Raw genomic sequence first — 25,333 nt, forward strand, 5'->3', positions numbered from 1 at the left:
GTCGGAGGATTAAACAGGCAGCTGAGCCACAGTTTTATCCCCCCGCCAAAGTCATTCACTTGGATTTTTAAATTACAGCCTGACAGGGTTCTATACATGCCATGCCACTGCCCAGTGGGGCCATACCACAAACCAAATACTTGGCTCGTAGCTGCGGCACAGTCCCACAATATAAAATTGCCCTTAGGCAATTAAAAAATAAACATAAAACAAATCAGGAGGAAGCAGTAGCCCCTCCTGAACACCTGACAGCCACTGCTTTACCACTAGTGCCAGTAAGCATTATCGCCAGTCTGAACTAAGCCATAAGGAGGTAGTTAAATGGTCTTGGGAATAATCATTATTACATAATAACATGGTCTGCTGTTCTGCTGCAGCCACAGTTCAGCTTAGAGCACAGTGCAAATATAGTGTGAGGTCTTTTCAACACAGCATAACCTCAGGACTACATCTCCCAAGATCTATTTCCCTACATATAATGAGGTTGATTTACAAAGTTGAGACCCTTGACTATTTATTCACTTCAGATATCTGATCATGTAAAAAAGCAAATTCCTCTTCACTTTGATGCGAAATAGGTAAACAAGAATTTGCTTTTCACACAACTGCATAAATGAAGTGTAAGTTCAGTCAATTTATTGAGTGAGGATTTTCAACTCCATTAGTAAATCACTCTAAGTGTATCTTTGTAGAATAGACTTCATAAATGTTTTGGGGGTAATCAGAAAAAGGGGGGCAATGACAAGACATGGAGGAAAATAGTAGACATACAGCACTATAGTGTCATGTTTTAGTTTCAAAATTTCAACGCCTTGCACCAGATAAACAGGATGTTATGACTGTCTCCTCGCAGAACTTTTTGATGGATTGCTCTCCAGGTATGTGAATGGTTTCAGCCATTTTTAGTTATCGGACTATAGCAGTCTTAAGATGGCTATACTTGGGTCTTTTTTTTCATTCAATCAGCGAGCTGGACAAAAAAAAATTGAACCTTTTAATCCATACTCAGATTAGAGGTTGATGGGGGAATCCTTCCCGCTGCGCTGTTGTATCCTGACAGTGGGGAGACTGACCAGTGTAGTCAAAATGACCCCCATGAATTAACTGTTATGCACCTAAACTCCAACCCACTTTAATATCCATTTATAATAATTGAGTCCACACCTTGTTTTGGAGTATAAATGGCCATAACAGCTTTTATTAGACAAACCAACCAGATAACTCCACTATCAAATCAACATAAAACCCATACCATAACATTTTACCCCAGTCCGTTGGTCTCTGACGGCGACTCACCTTGTTTACCAAATATGTATACCAAAAATATATATACCACCACGCACTGCGGGTACCATTTTGAAAACCGTTAGGCCTCCCGCTGTAGCCGCTCGGAGACACCCCCTTTCCCGCAGTGCCACCATCTCCTTATTCCATCCACCATGATGGAATACACCGGAGGGGCTGATCTTGCCGATGAGCCCCCCACCCCTTTTGGATTACCAACTTCTTACCGCCACCGTCAGAGACCAACAAGCAACTCCGCCACCCTCTGTAAACACCCCTTATTTGCTGTTATGACGACCGTCTTCCACCTGGAATACAAAAAGAAAAATCACAACAAACACCCAACATAAATTGTATACACTTCTGATTTTATATATATCTATATATAGGGAGGGAGGGTGGGAAAACTGCCTCCTCCTGTGTCTTCTTTCTCTCCACTGCCCCTTCCTGGCTCCACCTCTCCCCTTAAGTAATGCCACTCCCCCTTTTACAAGTTCCTATCTTCCACCACCCTTCCTAGACACTCCCATTCCCTATTTCTAATTAACCCCTCTTGTGTCTCCTTCTCCACACTGTCATGCCCGGCCCTCCTTTATCATTCCTTCCTCATTTTCACTCCGGGCCTCCCTTGACCAGTGTAGTCAAAATGACCCCCATGAATTAACTGTTATGCACCTAAACTCCAACCCACTTTAATATCCATTTATAATAATTGAGTCCACACCTTGTTTTGGAGTATAAATGGCCATAACAGCTTTTATTAGACAAACCAACCAGATAACTCCACTATCAAATCAACATAAAACCCATACCATAACATTTTACCCCAGTCCGTTGGTCTCTGACGGCGACTCACCTTGTTTACCAAATATGTATACCAAAAATATATATACCACCACGCACTGCGGGTACCATTTTGAAAACCGTTAGGCCTCCCGCTGTAGCCGCTCGGAGACACCCCCTTTCCCGCAGTGCCACCATCTCCTTATTCCATCCACCATGATGGAATACACCGGAGGGGCTGATCTTGCCGATGAGCCCCCTACCCCTTTTGGATTACCAACTTCTTACTGCCACCGTCAGAGACCAACAAGCAACTCCGCCACAGCCTGAAAGAGTGACCAACTTACTCTTGAAGGCACCTCCACACCCACAGGGCCCTTTGAATCCCTTCCTGCAAGCCCAGACTAGAGGTCAATCCCCCATCTGAAAGATGAACTCCATCCTTTATCCAATAGAGCCCAACATTGGTCTCTAATTCTAGATGCCCAATGACTAAACCTCCATTATTAACCACAACCTCCCCACCATTTTGTTTATGCATATGCGTGTTTTCTGAATGCTAGTCACTAATCTAGCCCGTCTCCAAACTGTCCGGGCAAATATGTCCGACCATAGCCGCAGAGTACCCGGAAAATCAGCCTTTAACTGCAGAAAATCAGCCTTGATGTCTGTGATCAGCTCCCTGACCGGACGTACCCCCCAAACCACTAACCCCTGCATGGATTACCAAAACATCGGGAGGTCTGTCCAAATTTCATATCATACCACTTCCCGAACTACTCTCTCCCACCTCATACCAGGCGTACCCAACCACCGCAAATAAGCTTCTTTCCGCGAAATGCCCAATCCCAGCACACATAGAAATGACCGAGGATCCAAATGAGGCGTGTGGAACCTCCATCTGAAAATGAGGCGTGTGGAACCTCCATCTGAAATGAGACGACAAAACATCCAAGGTAGCAATACTCCAGCATATCCCCACATACTGACAACCTCATTTAAAACACCCCGTAAATCCGGTTTACCTCCCCCTGTTCTCTTTCTTTAAAATTGTATTTTATTTATTTATTTATTTATTTATTTATTTATTTTTTTTTTTAAATGCGGAATCTCCTTGATTCCCACCTCCCGTTCCTCCACACCGCCGCCTCATCCTACCCACACCTGGCAGCTTCAGTAGCCGCCCCTATGCGGAAGGAGTGTGAAGCGTATTGTTCCCCCTCCAAGCCTGCCCTGAAAAGGCATTTGCTGAACACCGACATAAATTGGAATTTTTGATAAATAGGACCCATCTTTATGCCTTAGTCATAAAATGCCAGCGAAGATACCGCAGTAAAACAGTAAGACCTCATAGCTTGAGATACATACTGAACACAACATCCCACATATGGCCCTCAGACTGGCAAACGTGACAGGCCGTCTCATAACCAATTTCATGTGACCCCTCCGGAAAACCCCCCCCTTTTTTTTTTTTTTTTTTTAAGCCTGTTTCACCCAAACTCTTTTGTTGCGTCCTCCTCCCCCATCAGTTGTAAAATCATGACAGGCCTGCCATCTTCCGCTCAATGGCAGAGACCAATCCCCCACGTTCCATGTTCCTAGACACAAAATACAAAACCCACAACCTTACCTCCGCCCTGTCCTTACCAATCCTGGCCTCCTGTACCATTAACAACCACTCCTTCCATACCTTAGTATAATGCGCCCGCGTGGCTACACTCACTGACTGCCGAATCCATCCCGCGGCGACTCCAATGCCAGCTCCCACATCCAATCTGTGTAAGGGACTCCCTCCTGCTCTGCGCCCGGGGTCAACTCTCTGAATCTGTCCCACTGAAAGCGAGACCGTGCATCAGCCAGTGTATTATACACTCCAGGTATGTGACCAGCATACAAGAAAATGTGCAATCCCAAGCACCTCAACACCAACCTACGCAATAGCCTTAGTACAGGTGGTGATGACGCCGACATGCGGTTGATCACCTGGACCACTCCCCTGTTGGCACAATTCAGTCCCGATTTCATATTCCTACAAGCCTCACCCCCAAAGTTCCAACGCCGGTACTACTGGAAAGAGTTCCAGTAACACCAGGTTACGCGAACCCTGCCTCCACCCATACTTGCGGCCAAGGACCCACACTCCACTGCCCTTGAAAAAAACGCCCCCATAACCCTTAGCCCCTACCGCGTCTGTAGTTAAATCCATGTCACCGGGCCCGACATCCACAACGATCTGCCGTTGTACGACTCCAGAAACTCATACCATACCTTCAAGTCCTCCCGGTGTTCCCTATTAAGCCCGACCAAATATGTAGGTGCCTTGACCCCTACCGTTGCTGCCGACAGCCGTCGACAGAACACCCTCCCCATTGGGATTATCCTACAAGCGAAAGTCAACTTACCTAGTAACCACTGCAAAGCCCTCAACTGGACTTACCACAGTCTGTGGATCCCTCAAATTACTTTGTATAAGTTCTCCAACTTACCTCTGGGCAGGCGACATTCCACTGTTTCCACATCTACCACTATCCCCCCAACAAACTGAGTTCCGTCGTCGGGGCTTCTGTTTATCCTCTGCTAAAGGCACTCCAAAAACCTGCCCGCGAAGTGCTGCAACGTGGCTAGCAGAATCGCACACACGTCGGAGGCAGTAATGTATGACCGAATCTAGGCCCGACACATCCCTAACCACCCACTCCCGAAATGAGCTAAATGCTTCAAACATGGCACCATAAATGAAGCAACCCATAGGTAAGCATTTGTCTACATAAAACTGTTCTTGCCAATAACAACCCAACGGCCGGAAACTATCCGGATGCCCCGGAAGCAAGCGGAAGGCGGATTCTATGTCCGACTTGCCATCAATGGCTCTTTTGCTATACTTCCTCACCCATCATACTGCCACGTTGAATGACGTGTAAGACCCAGTGCATGCTTCCGGATCGATAAAATCATTCACCAAACTCCCTTAGGAAATGACCAATGATGAATAAGTCGGAACTTGTTCGGTTCCTTCTTAGGCCCCACCCCCCAAGGTGAAACAACTAAATCCTGTATAGGTATTATCCACAAACGGCCCCCCATCCGACCCAAAGCCACTTCCTTCGCCAATTTTTCCCCCCCCACTAACCTTCTAATTTCTTGTCAGTGGTGGAACCACTGCCCATGAACATGGTATACGAAAACCTTCCCCAAACCCCGTGACCAATAGCCTCATCGCTACCTAGTCCGGATACCTACTTAGAAAAGGCTTCTTCCTTCTCACCTTTCCGGCGTCGTCCCTTTCATGTGCAGGCTCGTTGTGACGCCTCCCTTTTTTTTTTTTTTTTTTTTTTGAAGCACTCGTGCTTAAACTTACAGGACCCCCCAAATTTACAATTTGTAAATGTCCGCGGAATCAGCCTGTACCTCTTTTTTCTTCATCCCCCCTTCTTGGAATTATCCGGTTTTACCCTATCACCGGTTAAATTTTTCCAGCGGCAATAGGGAAAAATATCTCCACATATTCACCCTTGACAATATTATCCCGAACCTCCTGCTTTAAGTGTGTTCCCAGTGGACCCTCAAAGCACCCATATACCTCGCCCTTCGCCGCATCCGCAATACTCACCACCTCCACTCTGGCCATTGTTGCCGCCCCCTCTGTAGCCCCCCTTTTTTCCTTGACCCGCTCCTTCTGCTGCCGCCCCCGAGGGGTCCGGCACCCTCTGCACCCTTACCCTAGTCGCCATAGCACCTCTTTCCCCCCCGGTTACCGTTCCCTTCCAAGGGCCACCTGCGGCAGCTGTTCCTGTCCCAGTTCAAATCTACCCACCAAATTCTGCAATCCTTTCGATAAATCCTTCAATTGCGCCCCTGATCCAGAACTGGCCGGCCTTGGAGCCGCCAATTGCTGATCAGGCGCCCCCCCCCCCCTTTATCCCCACTGTACCCGCTGTTACGACCCCTAATAAGTCATGTAATGCCTTAATCACAGATAAATCATTGCTGGACTCACCGGGCTGTCTGGGAGCACGCCCCCACCGCCTCCGATTGGTCTCTCCTGCTGGCACTTGTTGTTCTTCGCTGTCGGACACCTCACCTTCCGAGCGATCGTCCTGCTCCCTGACAGTTGGCGTTGTCAGCCCCCCGGGTGAAGAGGCCCCGGAAGCCGTGAAGATCTGATCATATAAGGGCCGACTCTCTCCTGCCGCTATACTTCTTCCTGAACCGCCACTGGGAGTCGCCCTGGCTGCACCGATCGGCCTGCTTGTGACCACCACCGCCATCCTTCTGTCCATGTGCCAGTCTGTTGGCTAAGCCCCGCCCACCCACAGCCTTGCTGACCACTCTAATCCCCCTCCGGTAGCCACTGTGTCCTCACTACTCCCCCCCTTAGCCCCCCTGCCTGTTCTGCCACCCCCCATGTGTTAAACCCTCACTCTGAGGCCTGTGAAACTCTGGCGGTGAAGCGGCGCCATAACGGCCCGTGGCCCCGCCCCCCGGAGTAGGCCTGCGGCGTGCAGACCGCCCGGGCCCTGAGTTATCCTGTCGCTGTGTCCGCTTCACTGGGGGCGCTGATCGGTCCCCCCGAGGGCTCCCTGTCTGCCGAGCAGGCCGCGATGGCGGCCCTGGTGAAAAACACGCCGGAGGCCGCGACCTCCGCACGTGATGGGTCTCTTCCACTGTCCACGATCCCTCCTCATCCAATATCAGTGCCCCGACTTGCCTCTTCAGCCAGTCCACTCCTCTCGTCGCCGTCGCAGCCCTCAGCCTCGCCAGGATGGTGTCCTGTCCTCCATGCTGATGCTGGAGGAGCAGTGAATAAAACTGCCTCCTCCTGTGTCTTCTTTCTCTCCACTGCCCCTTCCTGGCTCCACCTCTCCCCTTAAGTAATGCCACTCCCCCTTTTACAAGTTCCTATCTTCCACCACCCTTCCTAGACACTCCCATTCCCTATTTCTAATTAACCCCTCTTGTGTCTCCTTCTCCACACTGTCATGCCCGGCCCTCCTTTATCATTCCTTCCTCATTTTCACTCCGGGCCTCCCTTTCCCCACCTTCAGAAAGCACAGATCAGTACTGCAGCTTATTGCATGCAGCACTGATCAAGCAGCTTTTTCCTGGCGCGGTGGTTGTACAGAATTCGAGAGGTTGGTCCCAGCTGAACTGGAACATGGGAAAAAAACTATCAATGTGTGTTTTTTGAAGTGGGAAATTTGAGATGGCGCAATGGGGGAGATTTACTAAAACTGGTGCACACAGGATCTGGTGCAGCTGTTCATAGTAACCAATCAGCTTCTAACTTTAGCTTGTTCAATTAAAGTATAACTAAAGGCACATTTTTTTAAACTTTTAGATAGAGTGGAGAGGGATTAGAACCCCTGCCAGTTTTTATTGCTGTTTGTGCCCCCGTTATGGAGATTCACCCCCTCTATTTGTCCTGTTTACCATTATTACTGAAAGCGAAAGTAATGATAATCCAAAATTTTGGGTTGTCCCCAGAAAAGTAATAGAAGAGAAATCTTCCAATGGGGACACTAGTTCTAGTGACCTGGGGGTCCCCAGGGAGTTTCCATTACTTGCTGGGCTTTTCTTTCTGAAGGGAATTTGACAATACAACCTAGAAGCTGATTTCTTACTATCCGCAGCTGCGCCAGATCCTATGTGCACCAGTTTTAGTAAATCGCCCCCATGTCTTTTATATCAAAATGAACTTTATTTGTAAGCACTAAAAACCTTAAAGGGAAATTACGAAAATACAGTTACATTCAACAAAGACAACACAAAAATCACAATAACAAGACACAACAACAATAAAATAAAAGTTTAAAACAAGTAAATATAATATACCTTTCTATCTATTTACTAATGCTAGCAGCAAAATGTTTGGAAATAATTAATGTTAATTGAGAGAGTTTAGTTCTGCTATAAAAGACTTATTTTATAACTCCTAGTTAGTTTTGTAATACCCTTGGAATGTATCAGTGCTGTGAAATTTGATTTGTGGACCTTTTGCAGGCGCAAATACTCAGAATGCAGTTCGTGCGTTGGGTGTACTGAAATCAGAGATACTGCATCTAACATGTGTTTTATATCTCAGCATCACTGCACGCAACTGGATACAAAAGGTAAGAATGTGAAGTTCTGAAATATGAATATACCCATTTAAAAGATACAGCTAGGACATCTGACAGTTGAAGTCAAACTTGCTATTCAAGAGACGCTTGAGAGGGGATATGATTTCAATTTACAAATACTGTACTGGTGACCCCACAATAGGGATAAAACTTGTTCGCAGAAGAGAGTTTAATAAGACTCGTGGCCACTCATTACAATTAGAAGAAAAGAGGTTTAACCTTAAACTACGTAGAGGGTTCTTTACTGTAAGAGCGGCAAGGATGTGGAATTCCCTTCCACAGGCGGTGGTCTCAGCGGGGAGCATTGATAGCTTCAAGAAACTATTAGATAATCACCTGAATGACCGCAATATACAGGGATATGTAATGTAATACTGACACATAATCACACACATAGGTTGGACTTGATGGACTTGTGTCTTTTTTCAACCTCACCTACTATGTAACTATGTAATTGCTCAACACTGTATCTTAATAGAGTATGATGTCAAAGTCAACTCTCCATTTCTGTGTTTTTATTGTCTAGTTTGCTTCTTCTTGTTATTTTTTCTGTTTTTCCGATTCCAAATATTCTTTATGTAGGACTAATATTTTATAGTCTTTATTGCCATTCAAAACCCAGCCCAGTTATTAGATTTCACTTTTCACAGTAGCTGCAGTGTCACTCAAGAATGCATTTCTATGGGAGGGGTAGGAGGAGCAGAATGATTTACCCTTAGTGCGCTGTGAGGTCACCCTCCTCCTAGGTAAGTCCCACCCACACAGCATCATAAAGCCACTCACCTTTTCTCAAAGAGAAAAAAGTACTTTTCAGCCAACAATTTTGCGCCATGGCTTCTTTGAATTTTACAGTTGAGGGACGTCGAGCGGGAAGCTGCTGACAGGGCCACCTAGGTTTGCCACCTGTCAGGGATTCACCAGGACAGTCCGCTTTTTAAATCTTCTGTCAGGGTTTCTGGCTGCCTGACACCCGGACACCAGGGAACACTCGGGAACCCTCAAAAATTCTTCCAACACCCCCATGAAAGCTTAATCAGAATCTAGCATCTATTACATGTATCAGAATGTCATCTATCTTTACATATTTGTAGTTGTCTGGATGTAAACAGCCCTAGTCACAAGGGACTTGTTTGTCTCTGTGGAGGGATACAGAACCTCCTGGCCGCAGTTCCCGATGCTCTGCTTATAGTTTCGGCTACTGGAGCCCTCTCAGGACTGCTCATTCTGGCAGCCCGATCTAGTGGAGAAGAGCTGTGAGTGTGGGCAGGAAGAAGAAGGAGCTGTACAGACTGGGCTGTGAGTGTGGGAATAGCAAGATGGAGAGGGGAGGAGAGAAGCTGACTGCCCATTACCAGGCTACATATGTATGTATTCCTCTCATAGTGTGTTGTGGTTGTGTCTAGTGTATTTATGCATGTTTGTGTGTATCTGAGTGCATGTATGTATGTATCTCAGTGTGTGTATATATATATGTGTGTGTGGCTGTGTGCATGTATATAACTGAGCATATGTACAGTATATATCTGAGTGTGTGTATACATGTATCTGACTGTATATATCTAAGTGTGTATATATGTATCTGATTGTATATATCTGAGTGTGTGTATATGTGTGTATATATGTGTGTATACATGTATCTGATTGTGTATATCTGAGTGTATACATGTATCTGATTGTGTGTATATATATATATGTGTTGTACAGGACGCCGTGGCTGGGTCCTGGAAGGACGCTATATTTCCCCTCTGTTTGGACTGTGGTCCCTTTAAGGGAACAAAAAGGGTTAACTCACCTGTCAGAAGAAGTGGGTTTAAAACAAGAGAGGAAGGTGTAGGTGAGTCTGGAGGAGTGTAAAGGAGACTGTGGATGGTGATTTTGTGTGCAGCAACAAAAGTGAATGGCAGTGTCCAGCCTGGAAGCCTCTTGGCAGGGGAAGTTACCTACAAAACCCAAGGACTGTTTAAACTGCGATAGCTGTTATTTACTGTTGTGAAGCTATTTAAGTTTAATAAACATCCTTTTGACTGAAAATCCTGTGTCCTGCGATCTAGCTGATTCCCTGTACTTTACAACTGGTGCAGGATGTGGGGCAGGACAAAGTAACAGGCATTTTTCTTGCTGTTTTTGCACTGGACTTAAACTGACATTTAAAGGGAGTACAGTGGATTTATGTCCTGGGTTAAAGCCGCACAAACGCTGAAAGCTGAAACAATGGAGGAACGAATTAAACAGCTGTCCCTGGCTAATATGCAAGTGCAGACTCGCCATGAGGAAGCTAATTAGTGCTTAGCAACCCAGCTGGAGGTACAACAAACGCACCACAAAGAGGCGCTGGCTCTGCAGCAAGAAAATACTCGCCTGTTGGTGGCCCAGTTGGCAGCCCAGCAAGCCTTAAAAGAAGCAGTGCAGCAGCTTTATTAGGGTCGTGAACAAGTGGCTGTTGCCCCTGGCAACCAGGTGACCATGAGGGCAAGCCATTTTCTGCAGAAGATGTCCCTGAGTGATGCTGTAGAGGCATTTCTTGCTACATTTGAGAGGACGGCAGAGAGAGAAGGGTGGTCCCAGGACCAGTGTATATACACATATAAGCCAGCGCACAGGACCAATGATAATGCAATGTAAAATACAATAAATTATACAGTAGGCTACGGATAAAATAACAAATAAGACTATAATTGCTGGGAGTTAGAAAATGTCCATAACAATTAGCCACTGTGGTTAAAAGCTGTGGTAGAAAAACAAAATGTCTTTATGTGAGAACCAGCGCTGAGGGCAGGCTTTCCGGGTGAGCGAAGTCAGCTCTCTAGGTAAACATGAGAAGAAAACAAAAGAAAGCGCCTCTGAGTGCAGGTATTTATTTGTAGCAATAAACAAGTAATCCACACTTACAGAGAGGTAAGGGAAGTACAGCTCCGAAGGGGGACGGGGAAGGTGTGACACTTGAAAAAGGAGCACGCATGCCCAGTGGGAGCTTCGTGCATGCTCTGAAACGCGTTGTGGTTCTTTCTACTACGGTGACGTCACACGCCCACGGACGCCTTGTCGGACTACGGAACGTCCATCCAGCCCAGCTGCCTGTTTCTTACCTCTCTGTAAATGTGGATTACTTGTTTATTGCTACAAATAAATACCTCCACTCAGAGGCGCTTTCTTTTGTTTTTTTCGCCCCAGGACCAGTGGGCCGGCCTAATTGCACCTTTTCTCACCGGAGATCCTCAAAAAGCCTACTTCGACCTACCACTGGATGACGCTAAAGATTATCAAAAACCAAAGGCAAAAATACTGGCTCGTTTGGGGGTGGCTACGGCCGTTCGGGCCCAACAAGTGCACCAATGGAAGTATTGACCAGATCGGCCACCCCGGTCTCAAAAGCATGAGCTGGTGCAACTGGTAAAAAAATGGCTGCAGCCCGAAGTGTTGTCCGGCCCCCAAATCGTGGAGCGGGTCCTGCTGGACCGATACCTAAGGTCACTGCCAGACCATCTTTGACGGTGGGTCAGCCATGGAGACCCCAAAACAGTGAACCTCCTTGTTGAGACGGTGGAACGATATACAGTGGTGGAGGATCTGCTTGGCACTGCCAAGCACCAAGGGCCCAGTCTGCCATGGCCTATTCGATCGACTGCCACCCTTCGAAAGGACATCCCCCGGAGCCCTGGAACCAACACCCCGGAAGGTCAAGAGTCACTCCCGGGACCTCCTCAGCGATCTGTTCCTGTTCGGAGAGGAGGGGATGTACAATGTTGGCGATGTCATTCCTGGGGCTATACCCGGGCCCACTGCCCACTGCAAGAGGAGCCCATGGAATGCGGGGTTCTTTGGTGGGGGTCTTTTTATGCCCATAAAGCATGTACAACACATCTTGACCTTGGAGAAGGGAAATTTGAGTGTGAAGTCCAAGTGGACCACCTCCCTGCCCAGGCTTTGCTGGACTCTGGAAGCATGGTATCCCTCGTTCATCCTAGAGTAATTGGGAAGATCGGTCCAGTAAGCAAAACTTTACGGGTTGTGTGCATTCACGGGGACACTAGAGAGTACCCTCTCATCTCGGTGTCCATCTACACAGCATGTGGCACTGGTATTCAAGAGGTGGGGGTGGTAAAGAACTTGGTACATGATGTTATCATAGAACGAGACTGTCCATTATTTAGGGAGAGATATCACCGCTCCAGGAGTATTTGACAGATGAAAAGTAGAATTAAGCACTAATGTTAGTGTGAAACATCAGCTCTCTTTTGTCTGCTGTTATCTTTGTTTTGATGTGAATTTTTCCAAATAAACAAGGCTATTTTTTCAAGAGTGTGGCTGTCCAGAATCTGTTCCTGTTTCTTACTGTCCATTATTTGCAAGAACTACCTGAGCGGTCCAGAGACTGGGGAGGAACTAGCCCCTCTGTTCCTGCTGTTGAGGGGAATAACCCTGAAATGCCAAAGGTTCTTAATGTGGATCCAGAGGATGACAATGCTAATGAAAGTAGTGCTGATACTGTTAAGGATGTCAAGATGCGTGGTTCACAGACCTACCTGAACACTGAGGGGGAGGGAACCTTCCCACTTCAGGTAATGCTGGGGGAAGAGGATGAGGAAGTGGCATTCTACCCCTGCCCTGCCGGATTTAGGTGTTCCCCAGGGGGCATTTGGTACTGCCCAGATGCAGGACCCCACTTTGGCCCATGCACGGGAACAGGTTGTAGTAGTAAATGGGGTTCCCCAAGAGCCAGGTGTAAATAAGCGGGGGCCATACTTCACAATATGTAATGAATTGCTTTATCGGGTTACCAAAGTGAGAGAAAATGTGGTAGAACAATTATTGGTACCCTAACGGTATAGACGCAAGGTCCTGGACCTGGCCCATGACAGTGTTTTAGGGGGACACCTTGGAGTTGAAAAGACGGAGGCACGGATCACCAACCGGTTTTACTGGCCAGGTCTGAAAGCAGAGGTAAGGAGATACTGTAACTCTTGTCCCACCTGTCAGTTGACCGCTCCGGTGACCCACTTCCGGAGGTCCCATTCGAGAGGATAGCCATGGATATAGTGGGTCCCTTGGTAAAGTCGGCTCAAGGTCACTCCTACATACTAGTGATCCTCGACTATGCCACCCGTTATCCTGAGGCGCTAACCCTGCGGAATACCTCCTCTAAGGCTATTGCTCGGGAATTATTCCAGTTGTTTACACGGACTGGTTTTCCCAAGGAAATACCCACAGACCAGGGCACCCCATTTATGTCAAGGGTTATGGCTGATGTATGCAAGCTGTTCCGGATTAAACAGCTGCGCACCTTGGTCTACCATCCCCAAACAGATGGGTTGGTAGAACGTTTTAATAAGACCCTTAAGTCTATGCTCAAGAGAGTGGTACAAAGGGATGGGAAAGACTGGGACTGCCTGTTACCAGCTCTCCTGTTTGCTATCCGGGAAATGCCCCAGGCCTCCACTGGGTTTTCGCCCTTTGAGTTGGTATATGGGCAGAAACCCAGTCCTCGCGGACTACTGCACTTTGTTAAAGAGGAATGGGAAAGTGAACCTACTCAGCATAAGAGTGTTCTTGAATATGTCTCCAAAATGCAGGAGAGGATCTGAACTGTGATGCCACTGGTCCAGGAACATTTGCAAAAAGCCCAGGAGACTCAACAACGGGTCTATAATAGGGCTGCTAAAATAAGGCACTTCCAAGTGGGGGATTGAGTAGCGGTGTTGATTCCCACTGTGGAAAGTAAATTCTTGGCCAGATGGCAAGGCCCCTTTGAAGTTGTAGAAAAAGTGGGAGAGGTAAATTATAGAGCCCACCAGCCAGGCAAGAGGAAACCATATCAGATATATCATGTAAACTTGTTAAAGCCCTGGATTGACAGGGAACCGGTGACCTCCCTGGGTAGTGCAAGACTTGAGCCTCGGGTTGTGGTGAAGAGTGTCCAAGTAGCAAATACCCTGTCTAAAATCCAAAGTCAGCAGGCAAAGGAGAGAAGCAGATAAATAAAGAGAAATTTTCAGACTTGCCAGGGTTCACTAGTGTCATAGAGCATGGCATTATCACGGAACCAGGAGTCAAAGTTTTTGTCCGGCCCTACCGCATCCCAGAGGCTCAAAGGAAGGCTGTTTCAGAGGAAGTGAAGAAGATGTTAGACCTGGAGATTATTGAAGAATCACAGAGTGAGTGGTCGAGCCTGATTGTGTTGGTACCGAAGCCCAACGGGACTCTGCGATTCTGCAATGATTTCCGGAAACTTAATTAAGTTTCACGGTTTGATGCCTACCCCATGCCCTGGGTAGATGAGCTTATTGAGAGACTAGGTACAGCCAGGTATATCACTACATTAGACCTTACCAAGGGGTATTGGCAAATCTTGTTGACTAAGGCTGCTAGAGAGAAAACTGCTTTTTCTACCCCAGATGGGAGTTTTCAGTACAAAAGAATGCCTTTTGGATTGCAAACTGCCTCAGCCACATTCCAGCAAGCAATGGATAGGATGTTACGACCTCACCAGGAGTATGACTCAGTGTACTTGGACGACATAGTCATTTTTAGCAGAGACTGGGAATCACACTTGCCCAAAGCCCAGGCAGTGCTGGACTCTCTTTGGAAGGAGGGGTTTACAATAAACCGTGAAAAGTGTGCTTTGGGAATGAAGGAGGTGAAATACCTGGGCTATATCGTGGGTAGAGGGATGGTGAAACCTCAGGTCAGCAAGGTAGAGGCTATACAGAATTGGCCCCGTCCCTTCACAAAAAAGCAGGTACGTGCATTCCTGGGCATGGTGGGATACTACAAGAGGTTTGTGCCCAACTTTGCCACGTTGGAGGCTGCATTGACCGATCTGACTAAGGGTCGAAAATCGGTCATGGTGGAGTGGAATGCAGATGCTGAGAAGGCTTTTTTGGAGCTCAAGTCGGCACAGTGCAAATTTCCCTGTCCTGGTAGCACCCAATTTTTCAAAAAAGTTTGTTGTCCAGACTGATGCTTCCGATGTAGGATTGGGAGCGGTGTTGTCACAAGTTGTTCATGGTGAGGAGCACCCGGTAGTTTTACTCAGTAGGAAGTTGACACCAGCGGAGAAAAATTATGCTATAATTGAACGAGAGTGTCTGGCCATTAAGTGGGCTCTGGAATCCCTCAGATATTACCTCTTGGGGAGGAAGTTTAGGCTGATTTCTGACCATGCCCCTTTAACATGGTTGAGACAAGGTAAAGGGACTAATGCCAGGATTACTCGGTGGTTCCTGGCACACCAGGAATTTAAATTTGTAGTGGAGCATAGGCCCAGGAGACAGCATTAAAATGCAGATGCCCTCTCCCGAGTCCATTGTTTTAGCTCCACTGTTGCCTCCACCTCCTTGGCGTTGGGGCGGGGGGGGGATATGTACAGGACGCCGCGGCTGGGTCCTGGAAGGATGCTACATTTCCCCTCTGTTTGGACTGTGGTCCCTTTAAGGGAACAAAAAGGGTTAACTCATCTGTCAGAGGAAGTGGGTTTAAAACAAGACAGGAAGTTGTAGGTGAGTGTAGAGGAGACTGTGGATGGTGGTTTTGTGTGCAGCGACAAAAGTGAACGGCAGTGTCCTGCCTGGAAGCCTCCTGGCAGGGGAAGTTACCTGCAACAAAACCCAAGGACTGTTTAAATTGCGATAGCAGTTCTGGACTCTGCAAGTCGGTGAGACTGAAATCTCTTTCTTTTGGTTTGCTGCTGTGAAGCTATTTAAGTTTAATAAACCTCCTTTTGACTGAAAAGCCTGTGTCCTGCAATCTAACTGGTTCCCCGAACTTTACAGTGTGTATAGATGTATCTGATTGAGTGTGTGTGTGTATATATATATATATATATATATATATATATATATATATATATATATGTGTGTGTGTGTGTGTGTATACATTTATCTGATTGTATATATCCAAGTGTGTATACATGTGTGTGTGTATATGTGTGTGTATATATGTATCTAATTGTATATATCCGAGTGTGTATATATGTGTTTGTATACATGTATCTGATTGTGTATATCTGAGTGTGTGTATATATGTGTGTATACATATATCTGATTGTATATATCTGAGTGTGTATATATATATATATATATATATATATATATATATATATATATATATATATGTACAGTGGGGACGGAAAGTATTCAGACCCCCTTAAATTTTTCACTGTTTGTTATATTGCAGCCATTTGCTAAAATCATTTAAGTTCATTTTTTTTCCTCATTAATGTACACACAGCACCCCATATTGACAGAAAAACACAGAATTGTTGACATTTTTGCAGATTTATTAAAAAAAGAAAAACTGAAATATCATATGGTCCTAAGTATTCAGACCCTTTGCTCAGTATTTAGTAGAAGCACCCTTTTGATATAATACCGCCATGAGTCTTTTTGGGAAAGATGCAACAAGTTTTTCACATCTGGATTTGGGGATCCTCTGCCATTCCTCCTTGCAGATCCTCTCCAGTTCTGTCAGGTTGGATGGTAAACGTTGGTGGACAGACATTTTTAGGTCTCTGCAGAGATGCTCAATTGGGTTTAAGTCAGGGCTCTGGCTGGGCCATTCAAGAACAGTCACAGAGTTGTTGTGAAGCCACTCCTTCGTTATTTTAGCTGTGTGCTTAGGGTCATTGTCTTGTTGGAAGGTAAACCTTTGGCTCAGTCTGAGGTCCTGAGCACTCTGGAGAAGGCTTTCGTCCAGAATATCCCTGTACTTGGCCGCATTCATCTTTCCCTCGATTGCAACCAGTCGTCATGTCCCTGCAGCTGAAAAACTCCCCCACAGCATGATGCTGCCGCCACCATGCTTCACTGTTGGGACTGTATTGGACAGGTGATGAGCAGTGCCTGGTTTTCTCCACACATACCGCTTAGAATTAAGGCCAAAAAGTTCTATCTTGGTCTCATCAGACCAAAGAATCTTATTTCTCACCATCTTGGAGTCCTTTAGGTGTTTTTTAGCAAACTCCATGCGGGCTTTCATGTGTCTTGTACTGAGGAGAGGCTTCCATCAGGCCACTCTGCCATAAAGCCCCGACTGGTGGAGGGCTGCAGTGATGGTTGACTTTCTTCAACTTTCTCCCATCTCCGGACTGCATCTCTGGAGCTCAGCCACAGTGATCTTTGGGTTCTTCTTTACCTCTCTCACCAAGGCTCTTCTCCCCCGATAGCTCAGTTTGGCCGGACGGCCATCTCTAAGAAGGGTTCTGGTCATCCCAAACATCTTCCATTTAAGGATTATGGAGGTCAGTGTGCTCTTAGGAACCTTGAGTGCAGCAGAAATGTTTTTGTAACCTTGGCCAGATCTGTGCCTTGCTAAAATTCTGTCTCTGAGCTCTTCAGGCAGTTTCTTTGACCTCATGATTCTCATTTGCTCTGACATGCACTGTGAGCTGTAAGGTCTTATATAGACAGGTGTGGGGCTTTCCTAATCAAGTCCAATCAGTATAATCAAACACAGCTGAACTCAAATGAAGGTGTAGAGCCATCTCAAGGATGATCAGAAGAAATGGACAGCACCTGAGTTAAATATATGAGTGTCACAGCAAAGGATCTGAATACTTAGGACCATGTGATATTTCAGTTTTTCTTTTTTAATAAATCTGCAAAAATGTCAACAATTCTGTGTTTTTCTGTCAATATGGGGTGCTGTGTGTACATTAATGAGGAAAAAAAATTAACTTAAATCATTTTAGATAATGGCTGCAATATAACAAAGAGTGAAAAATTTAAGGGGGTCTGAATACTTTCAGTCCCCACTGTATGTATACTTGTATCTGATTGTGTATATCTTGAGTGTGTGTGTATATACATGTATCTGATTATGTATATCTGAGTGTGTATACATGTATCTGATTGTATATATCTGAGTCTGTATATATGTGTGTGCTCATGTACTGTAGGGATGAGCTTCGTGTTCGAGTCGAACCCATGTTCGACTCGAACATCGGCTGTTCGATCGTTCGCCGAATTGCGAACGTTATGGGCCGTTCGCGCTAAATTCGTGTGGCGCGTCACGGCCCATAATTCACTGCGGCATCGCAGTGCATTGCTGGCTGATGATTGGCCAAGCATGCACTATGACCCGCATGCTTGGCCAATCACAGCGCTGTCAGTAGAGAGAGCTGTAATTGGCCAAAGCCAGGGTGGCTTTGGCCAATTACGGCTCAGGGCATTTAGTACACACCCCACACTATATAAGGCCGCCTGCACGGCGGCCCTGTGTAGTGTGTGTTCCGGTGTGCTGAGAGATAGAGAGAGAGAGAGACAGTGTCATTTGATTTGAGTTAGATAGATTAGGCAGAACAGTCAGTCAGTTAGCTGCACTTACAGTGTATTGTGTATATATATGCATCCCAGGTGTTGCATATATATATATACACTGTATTCAGTTTAGCTAGATCCGTTCCTGTTATCTTCTATCTAGACTATTTACATTTAATGCAGTGCGTCCTGCTCACAGTGTTCAGCTAGATCCGTTCCTGTTAAATTCCTACTGACCGGCAGGCTTGTCTGGTTACAGTATATAAAGCTACCTGAAGAAAATTACAGGTGTTCTATTTGATCCTATTAGTACCACGGTCAGGCAGCTAGACTATTTACATTTAGTACAGTGTGTCCTGCTCACAGTGTTCAGCTAGATCCGTTCCTGTTATCTTCCTACTGACAGGCAGGCTTGTCTGGTTACAGTATATAAAGCTACCTGAAGAAAATTACAGGTGTTCTATTTGATCCTATTAGTACCACGGTCAGGCAGCTAGACTATTTACATTTAGTACAGTGTGTCCTGCTCACAGTGTTCAGCTAGATCCGTTCCTGTTATCTTCCTACTGACAGGCAGGCTTGTCTGGTTACAGTATATAAAGCTACCTGAAGAAAATTACAGGTGTTCTATTTGATCCTATTAGTACCACGGTCAGGCAGCTAGACTATTTACATTTAGTACAGTGCGTCCTGCTCACAGTGTACAGCTAGATCCGTTCCTGTTATCTTCCTACTGACAGGCAGGCTTGTCTGGTTACAGTATATAAAGCTACCTGAAGAAAATTACAGGTGTTCTATTTGATCCTATTAGTACCACGGTCAGGCAGCTAGACTATTTACATTTAGTACAGTGCGTCCTGCTCACAGTGTACAGCTAGATCCGTTCCTGTTATCTTCCTACTGACAGGCAGGCTTGTCTGGTTACAGTATATAAAGCTACCTGAAGAAAATTACAGGTGTTCTATTTGATCCTATTAGTACCACGGTCAGGCAGCTAGACTATTTACATTTAGTACAGTGCGTCCTGCTCACAGTGTTCAGCTAGATCCGTTCCTGTTATCTTCCTACTGACAGGCAGGCTTGTCTGGTTACAGTATATAAAGCTACTTGAAGAAAATTACAGGTGTTCTATCCCAGCTTAGTGCAGCTACAGGCCATTAGTATGTCTGGAAGGCCAAGAAGGAGAGGCAGACAGTCACAAGCCAATAAGAGAGGGCAAGCAGGCTCTGTGTCTAGTGCTGGTCGTGGAGACGGTGCATCCTCATCAGCACGTGGCCATGGGACACGCTTGGCCTTTTTTTCGGCAGCTGGCCATGTTGAGCCGCAACATGCGGAAGACTTGGTCGAGTGGATGACCAAGCCGTCCTCATCCTCCTCATCCTCTCTCACCCATGCCCAGGGTGCTTTGTCTGGCAAAGCAGCGGCCTCTTCCCTCAGCTCAATGTCATCAGTGACTCCTTCCCTAGCTCCACCATGTCCTCATGAGGATTCCCTCGAACTGTTTGACCACAGTGTTGGGTACATGCTCCAGGAGGATGCCCAGCGTTTGGAAGGCTCTGATGACGATACTGAGCTCGATGAAGGCAGTAACATGAGCGCGGACAGAGGGGGTGCCCAAGAAGGACAGCAATCTGGCAGTCATGCTCCCCCTGCTGCAGCATACTGCCAGGTTTGCTCCAGTGATGAGGAGGGAGGGGATGATGAGGTCACTGACTCAACGTGGGTGCCTGATAGGAGAGAGGAGGAGGAGGAGGAGGAGGAGGAGGAGGAGGAGGCGGCAGCACATCACCAACGAGGCAGGATGCCCTCCAGGGGCCAGCCTAAGGGCAGCACATTGACTGCATCACACCCCAAAGCTCCACATGTGCAGGGCGCTGCAGTCTCTGCGCGTTATTCAAAAAGTTCTTTGGTGTGGGCCTTTTTTGAGACGAGTGCATCAGATCGCACCGCTGCTATTTGCAACATATGTCTCAAGCGTATCTCGCGTGGCCAAAATATCTCCCGCTTGGGTACCACATGCTTGACCAGACATATGTTGACCTGCCATGCAGTTCGTTGGCAAGCGTATCTAAAAGACCCACACCAAAGAACAAAGAGGATCTCTCCTTGCTCCTCATCAGCTGAGATTTCCAACCCCACTAGACCTTCAGTCCTCTCTGAGACCTACAGTGAGAGGAATGAAGGTGTAGAATTAGGTGTGTCACAGCCAAGTACTTGTGGGCAATCTGCTTTTGGTACACCGACGTCAGATTGTACCAGGCAAATTTCCCTGCCCCAGCTGCTGCACCGCCGAAAGAAGTTTGCTCCCAGCCATCCACATGCCCAGCGGTTGAATGCTAGCTTGGCAAAATTGCTAGCACTTCAACTGCTGCCTTTTCAGTTGGTAGACTCTGCCCCCTTCCGTGAGTTTGTGGAATGTGCGGTTCCTCAGTGGCAGGTACCCAAACGCCACTTTTTCTCACGGAAGGCGATTCCGGCTCTCTACCGGCATGTGGAAGGCAATGTCCATGCCTCGCTGGACAGGGCGGTCAGCGGTAAGGTGCATATTACCGCTGACTCATGGTCCAGCAGGCATGGACAGGGACGTTACCTAAGTTTCACGGCGCATTGGGTGACTCTGCTGGCAGCTGGGAAGGATGCAGGACAAGGTGCAGTAGTGTTGGAGGTTGTTCCGCCACCACGCCTCCAAAATGCTGATTGTGACACACCTCTCTCCTCCACCCCCTCCTCTTCTTCTTCCTCCATGGCCTCTTCCTCGGAACCAGCGGTGCTCCGTAGGCGTTCAAGGGGCTACGCAAGTACGCAGGCCAAAAGATGCCATGCGGTGCTTGAGCTGGTGTGCTTGGGGGACAGGAGCCACACTGGGGCAGAGGTTCTGTCAGCTCTGCAGGGGCAGGTTCAGAGGTGGTTGACGCCACGCCAACTTAAGGCAGGAATGGTGGTTTGCGACAATGGCACCAACCTCCTCTCTGCCCTCCGACAGGGACAAATGACCCATGTGCCCTGTTTGGCTCACGTCCTTAACTTGGTGGTGCAGCGGTTCTTGGGCAGGTACCCGGGCTTACAGGATGTCCTGAGGCAGGCCAGGAAAGTCTGTGTGCATTTCCGCCGGTCATATAATGCCAGTGCTCGGCTGACGGACCTCCAAAAGGAGTTTAACCTGCCCAAGAACCGCCTAATCTGTGACATGCCCACCAGGTGGAACTCAACGTTGGCCATGCTGCAGCGGCTGCACACGCAGCAGAGGGCCATCAATGAGTACCTGTGCGACTATGGCACCAGGACAGGGTCAGGGGAGCTTGGTTTTTTTTCCCCACGCCAGTGGGCCATGATCAGGGATGCATGCACTGTCCTGTCACCATTCGAGGAGGCCACGAGGATGGTGAGCAGTGACAGTGCATGCATCAGTGACACTGTCCCCCTTGTCCACCTGTTGGAGCACACGCTGCGTGGAATAATGGACAGGGCACTTGAGGCAGAACAGAGGCAGGAAGAGGAGGACTTCCTTAGCTCTCAAGGCCCCCTTTATCCAGACAGTGTTCCTGCGTGCCCGCCGATCACACAGGAAGAGGACGAGGAGGAAGAGGAGGAGGAGGAAGATTGTGTCAGTATGGAGGTGGAGCCTGGCACTCAGCATCAGCAGCAGTCTTTAAGGGATCAGTCCCAAGAAACACATGGACTTGTACGTGGCTGGGAGGAGGTGGCTGCGGACCATGTCGTTCTTAGTGACCCAGAGGACTCCGGACCGAATGCCTCAGCAAACCTACGCTGCATGGCCTCCCTGATCCTGCAAAGCCTGCGTAAGGATCCTCGTATTCGTGGTATCAAGGAGAAGGACCAATACTGGCTGGCAACCCTCCTTGATCCACGTTACAAGGGTAAGGTTGCGGACCTTATCTTGCCATCGCAGAGGGAGCAGAGGATGAAACATCTTCGGGAGGCCTTGCAGAAAGGTCTGTGCAACGCGTTCCCAGAGACTGGGAGGTTACAAACTCCTGTTTCTGGACAACGTGTTGCTGAGGCTTCGGTCAGTCAAAGAAGGAGCGGTGGAGAAGGTGGCCGTCTGACCGATGCGTTCAGACAATTTTTTGGTCCGCAGCCCCAAGGTATGATCGGTTCCAGCAACCATCGCCAGCGTCTGTTTTACATGGTGCAGGAATACCTAGGGGCAAGATCAGACTTGGACACCTTTCCCACCGAAAATCCTCTGGGTTACTGGGTCTTGAGGATGGATCACTGGCCAGAGCTTGCACAGTATGCAATTGAGCTACTGGCCTGTCCTGCATCCAGCGTTCTTTCGGAACGCACATTCAGTGCTGCTGGAGGCGTGGTAACCGATCACAGGGTGCGTCTGTCCACCGACTCGGTCGATCGGCTGACCTTCATAAAAATGAATGAGTCTTGGATCACCACCAGCTACCAAGCACCTGATGCTGATGTAACCGAATAATTTTTTTTGAAATCTCAGATCCCTTCAAAGACTGCCTATGCTGATGCTGAGTGACTATCCCTGAGTAATTATCCTCTTCCTCCTCAATCATCACGCTGATAGCTTGTAAGAACATTTTTGGTTCTGGGCGCCACCACCAGTGCCTAAGGCACAATTTTTCAGCCCCTGTTTAACAGGGGCGTGTAATTACAATTTTTGATGTAATACTTTGCAGCAGGGCTCGTTCCTGCATTCCAACTAGAGTGTCTGTGAGGGGTTGCAGTGTTGTGGCACCAGCACCAGTGCCTAGGGCCCAATTTTTCTGCCCCTGTCTAACAGGGGCGTGTAATTACAATTTTTGATGCAATACTTTGCAGCAGGGCTCGTTCCTGCGTTCCAACTAGAGTGTCTGTGAGGGGTTGCAGTGTTGTGGCACCAGCACCAGTGCCTAAGGCCCAATTTTTCTGCCCCTGTCTAACAGGGGCGTGTAATTACAATTTTTGATGCAATACTTTGCAGTAGGGCTCGTTCCTGCGTTCCAACTAGAGTGTCTGTGAGGGGTTGCAGTGTTGTGGCACCAGCACCAGTGCCTAAGGCCCAATTTTTCTGCCCCTGTCTAACAGGGGCGTGTAATTACAATTTTTGAAGCAATCATTTGCAGCAGGGCTCGTTCCTGCGTTCCAACTAGAGTGTCTGTGAGGGGTTGCAGTGTTGTGGCACCAGCACCAGTGCCTAAGGCCCAATTTTTCTGCCCCTGTCTAACAGGGGCGTGTAATTACAATTTTTGAAGCAATAATTTGCAGCAGGGCTCGTTCCTGCGTTCCAACTAGAGTGTCTGTGAGGGGTTGCAGTGTTGTGGCACCAGCACCAGTGCCTAAGGCCTAATTTTTCAGCTGCTGTTCAACAGGGGCATGTAATTACAATTCTTGATCTAATATTTCACAGCAGGGCCCTGTGAGGGCTTACAGTGTTGTGGCCACAGCAACACCTAAGGCCCAAATTTCTGCTGAGTATATAGGGCAGGACCCTACTTTCAAACATCTAACTTACAAACGACTCCTACTTGCAAACGGAAGGAGACAACAGGAAGTGAGATGAAATCTACCCCTAGGAAGGGAAATTCTCTCCTGTAAGAGTTAATATGGGAAAACAAGTTCTCCTTTCCACTGATGCTTTCCAATCCTTGTTCCACAAAAAAACCCAAATTTTCAAAAAACATTTTTCATTGGGACAAAAAAGTGAGGTGAAATCTTCTGAAGAGGAGGAAAGACAGCAAAACAAATGTCACAGGGGTGATAACCCTTCCCTATGTTTTCCAAAAAGCTTAGAAAAGATTTTTTGGCTGGAGCTAAACACGTTAAAAATGTTCAAAATTACAAACAGATTCTACTTAACAACAAACCTACAGTCCCTGTCTTGTTTGCACCGCCTGTATACTGCTGTTCAGAGTATATAGGGCCTGGTGGCCCCACACCTTTCCTTATTTTAATTTGGGTGCGGGGTTCCCCTTAATATCCATACAAGACCCAAAGGGACTGGTAATGGACTGGGGGGTACCCATGCCGTTTGTCTCACTGATTTTCATCCATATTGCCATGACCCGACATGACATTAAACCCGCAAGCAGTTTTAAATGAGATTTTTTCCTTTAAAAATGACATTTGGTGCAGGGACTGTTCTAAACATGGGAAACACGCGTCACTTTACAGGCATACTATAGACACCCCCCAGGTACGATATTTAAAGGAATATTTCACTTTTTTTTTTTTACTTTAAGCATCATTAAAATCACTGCTCCCGAAAAAACGGCCGTTTTTAAAAGTTTTTTTTGCATTGATACATGTCCCCTGGGGTAGGACCCGGGTCCCCAAACCCTTTTTAGGACAATACCATGCAAATTAGCCTTTAAAATGAGCACTTTTGATTTCGAACGTTCGAGTCCCATAGACGTCAATGGGGTTCTAACGTTCGTGCGAACTTTCGGTCCGTTCGCGGGTTCTGGTGCGAACCGAACCGGGGGGTGTTCGGCTCATCCCTAATGTACTGTATGTAATTGAGCATATGTATATACAGTACCTGACCGCGAGATTGTGTTTCCAGCGCGATAGCGTCGCGCTGGTTCTCGGCGACAGGGTACTGTGAATGTCGCGCTGGCTCGCTCATCGGGAAAGGAAAACTTTGTCTTCCTTCCGCGATGAGTGACAGGCAGCGCTGACAGCTGTCTGGTATGAATCCTGAGGCGGGAACACCGCGCCAAATTTTCAATGAAAAAACCGGCGTGGGTTCCCCCCTCGGAGGCATACCAGGCCCTTGGGTCTGGCATGGATTGTAAGGGGAACCCCCTATGCCGAAAAATCGGCGTGGGGGTCCCCCCCAAATCCACACCAGACCCTTATCCGAGCACGCAGCCCGGCCGGCCAGGAAAGGGGGTGGGGACGAGCGAGCGGCCCCCCCCCCTCCTGAGC

General features: G+C 47.5%; 1 long non-coding RNA gene across 1 annotated transcript; it reads right to left on the bottom strand.

Moving 5' to 3' along the window:
* Window positions 1-1,672: 1,672 nt before the first annotated feature.
* On the bottom strand, window positions 1,673-7,073 carry LOC141134632 (uncharacterized). Its single transcript, XR_012243249.1, has 2 exons — window positions 6,776-7,073; window positions 1,673-2,996 (listed from the first exon to the last, which is right to left on the bottom strand). It is a non-coding gene; the product is annotated as an uncharacterized lncRNA (long non-coding RNA).
* Between the last annotated feature and the right edge of the window lie 18,260 nt (window positions 7,074-25,333).

Source organism: Aquarana catesbeiana, linkage group LG01 (assembly GCF_042186555.1).
Source record: "Aquarana catesbeiana isolate 2022-GZ linkage group LG01, ASM4218655v1, whole genome shotgun sequence".
Lineage (NCBI taxonomy): Eukaryota > Metazoa > Chordata > Amphibia > Anura > Ranidae > Aquarana > Aquarana catesbeiana.